This window comes from Carlito syrichta, unplaced genomic scaffold (assembly GCF_000164805.1).
Source record: "Carlito syrichta isolate Samal-C Ts95f unplaced genomic scaffold, Tarsius_syrichta-2.0.1 Scaffold287450, whole genome shotgun sequence".
Taxonomy (NCBI): domain Eukaryota; kingdom Metazoa; phylum Chordata; class Mammalia; order Primates; family Tarsiidae; genus Carlito; species Carlito syrichta.
This window is the reverse complement of record NW_007231546.1, coordinates 78,018-82,040: the sequence shown is the minus strand read 5'-3', so window position 1 is coordinate 82,040 and position 4,023 is coordinate 78,018. Positions and strand designations below refer to the sequence as shown.

General features: G+C 43.9%; 1 pseudogene; it reads left to right on the top strand.

The window, feature by feature from the left end:
• The first annotated feature begins 444 nt into the window (after positions 1 to 444).
• LOC103254752 lies at positions 445 to 1,582 on the top strand (annotated as a pseudogene).
• Positions 1,583 to 4,023: the final 2,441 nt, after the last annotated feature.

Sequence of the window (4,023 nt, the reverse complement as noted above, 5' to 3'; positions counted from 1 at the left end):
AATGAAAAAGTTTACAAAAGTAAGAATCTCCTGAGGACCTTAGATTAAGAACAGACCCCAAAAGATCAGTGATCCTTGTAAAGACCACATAGCGATCTCAATGCATTGGAATGAATTTGTGTCTATCAGCTTGAAAGATATGGCCATTAAAATTTCAGAACATCTCACTAGGAATTTTTTTTAAAATCTAAGTCGGAATTAACCAGCATTGAGTTAATAGGATTGAAATGACATTTAATTTTGCTTTCTTCAACAGATTGCTATATTTTTTAAATGTGAGAATTGGGATTCCTAGGATTCAATTATAAAACTTGTTTAACTGTCTTTAAGACTAGACCATCTTAAGGTCAAACAGGCCTCTGTCACTTGGGAAAGACATGAAGAACAAGATCCGACCTTGGAGAGCCCTTGCTCGGTTGCCGGTCCACACCACACCAGCTCACCATGGACGATGATATTACTGCGCTTGTGATTGATAACGGCTCCGGCATGCGCAAGACCGGCTTCCCGGGCAATGATGCCCCCGGGCCGTCTTCCCTTCCATCGTGGGGTGCCCGCGGCATCAGGGTGTGATGGTGGGCATGGGCCAGAAGGGCTCCTACGTTGGGCGATAAGGCCCAGAGCAAGAGAGGCATCCCGACCTTGAAGTACCCCATCGAGCACTGCACTGTCACCAGCTGGGATGACATGGAGAAGATCTGACACCACACCTACAACGAGCTGCGTGTGGTTCCAGAGAAGCACCCTGTGCTGCTGACCAAGGCTCCCCTGAACCCCAAGGCCAACCATGAACAAGATGACCCAGATCACGTTTGAGACCTTCAACACCCCAGCCATGTACGTGGCCATCCAGGCTGTGCTGTCCCTTTACGCCTCTGGCCGTACCACTGGCATGGTGATGGACTCCGGTGACGGGATCACCCACACTGCGCCCATCTACCAGGGGTTCGCCCTCCCCCATGCCATCCTGCATCTGGACCTGGCTGGCCGGGACCTGACAGACTACCTCATGAAGATTCTCACCGAGCGTGGCTACAGCTTCACCATCATTGCAGAGCCGGAAATAGTGCGTGACATCAAGGAGAAGCTGTGCTATGTCGCCCTGGACTTCGAGCAGAAGTCCTCCTGCTTCCTCCTTTGCTGCCTCCTTCTGCTCCCTAGAAAAGAGCTACAAGCTGCCTGGCGACCAGGTGATCACCATCAGCGATAAGCAGTTCCACTGCCCCTAGACTCTCTTCCAGCCTTCCTTCCAGGACATGGAATCCTGCAGCATCCACGAAACCACCTTCAACTCCATCACGAAGTGTGATGTGGACATCCACAAGGACCTGAACGCCAACACGGTGTTGTCTGGAGGTACCTCCATGTACCCAGGCATCGTTGATAGGATGCAGAAGGAGATCACTGCCCTGGCGCCCAGCACGATGTGAAGATCAAGAGCATCGCACCCCCTGAGTGCAAGTATTTCGTGTGGATTGGCGGTTCCATCCTGGCCTCGCTGTCCACCTTCCAGCAGATGTGCATCAGTAAGCAGGAGTCCGACGAATACCACCCCACCATCGTGCACCGCAAGTGCTTCTAGGCGAACTGACTGGCACGCTACATCCTTTCTTGACAAACCTAACTTGCACAGAAAAGAAGATGAGATTGGCATGGCTTTATCTGGGGTTTTTTTGTTTGTTGGGGGCGGGGTGGGTTTGATGACTCTCGGGATTTAAAGACTGGACCGGTGAAGGTGACAGCAAGTTGGAGGGAGCATCCCCAAAGTTCTACAATGTGGCCAAGGACTTTGATTGTACATTGCTCTTTTTTTTAAATAGTCATTCCAAACATCGTAAGATGCGTTGTTACAGGAAGTCCCTTGCCCTCCCAAAAACCGCCCCACGTCTCTCTAAGGAGAATAGCCCAGTTCTTTCCTGATCCACACGGGGGAGGTAACAGCATATGTGTAAGTTGTGTAATGCCAATTTTTAAAATCTTCGCCTTAATACTTTTTTATTTATTTTATTTTGAATGATCAGCCACCGTGGCCCCCCTTTTTGTCCCTGACTTGAGATGTATGAAGGCTTTTGGTCTCCCCTGGAGTGGGTGGAGGTATGGAGGTAGCCAGGGCTTACCTGGGCACTGACTTGAGACCAATTCAATAAAAGTGCACACCTGGAAGAAGAAAAAAAAAAGAACAAGATCCATGAAGTCCAAGGTCTTACCCTCTCCCCTGCCTTCATAGACACAGAAGTATAAACACAGGCAGGTTGTAGGACATTCAGAAAATAAGTTACTTTTGGAGATTCTGCCAGGTGTAGCCTCTTGGGGTGAAGGATAGAATATGTAATATCTTGTGGTTCCTAAAATGGAAGAGGGGTTTGGAAAAGAAGCACTACCACTGAGGAGTAAAACACAGAAAGGTCCCAAGATAAGTTTTTGTCTCCATATAACACAGGACAATTCTGCCAAAAACGTGAATCAGTCAGAAAGATAACAGAATATAGAATGTAGCACCTACGATCATGCCATTATCTTTTTCTGGGGTGCAGCACCCACTGCAGACAAGTTTTGCCATTGACTTTAGCTACTAGGAGGAGAGAGAAAACTAAAATGATAGAATTTAAATGTTTTAAAATATATAACTATAAAGTATTTCAAACATAGAGAAATAATACTGAAAACAACAGAAACACATTTGCTCAACAACAAAAGTTAATTCATAGTAGCATTTTGCTATATTTACTGCAAATCTTTTTCTTTATTAAAACCCATTCATATCTCTATCTTATTTTCCCTTCATCTTCCTCTTTTTCTACCTCTCCAAAGTGTACTGTAATTTGTACATTTGCAAGTATCACTCCCATGCATAATATTTAGTTTTAAGTAAATATGTAGGACTTAATTTTAAAATGCATAGTATAATTTTTTACAGAATACAAAATCAACATGCAAAATCAGTAGTGTTTCAATGGCCATCATTAATAAAACAAACAACAACAGATGCTGGTGAGGATGCGGAGAAAAAGGAACGCTTTTACACTGCTGGTAGGAATGCAAACTAGTGCGGCCTCTTTGGAAGACAGTGTGGCGGTATCTTAAAGAACTAGAAATTGACCTTCCCTGTGATCCAGCAATTCCCCCATTGGGAATATACCCAGAGGAACTCAAGTCAGATTTTTCTACAAAAAAGATACCTGCACACGTATGCTTGTTGCAGTTCTATTCACAATAGTAAAACCATGGAACGAGCCATGCTGCCCATCGAAGCTGGACTGGATTAAAAGGGGTACATATACACAATAGAATATTATGCAGCCATAAAGAAAGACAAACATATGAACTTCGCAGCAACTTGGATGGATTTAGAGTCAATCATACTCAGTGATCTATCACAGAAATAAAGAGCAGAGTACCATATGTTCTTACTCATAAACGGACCTTAACAACTCTAATACTATAAGAAAGGGATTGGCAGTAGTGGGAAACTGTCAGGGGAGGGGGTAGGATTGGCAATTGAGGAAAACTGCCAGGGGAGAGAGGGGGGAACACCTTATCAACAAGGGTACCTGCATAATCAACGTTTGTATACCTAACCCTGAATTGTATCCCACAACTTTATAATTAAAAAAACAATATTTTTTTTGAGTTGGAGTCTCACTCTGTCACCCAGACTGGAATGCAGTGGCACACTCCCAGCCACCACAGCCTCGACCTGCTGGGCTCTGGCAATGCTTCCGCCTCAAAGAGACAGCATCAAATGAGGCAATACTATTTCTGCTCCATGTTGTTTTGCTTAAAGACTCAATTTCTTCCAAGAACCTATTGATGACAGAGAGTGAGGACTCATTGTATGTAAAAAGATACTGAAAACATTTATAGACATGTTTTTAGGTTTTATTAAAGAATATACAAGAAGAACTAAATTAATTAAAAGATTTATCACGTTACTGAATGGGAGACGTGATGACATAAAATAGCAACTGATTTTAAATCTATAATAAATTCTCTGCAAAAACTATTTAAAAATTGTAATTTTTC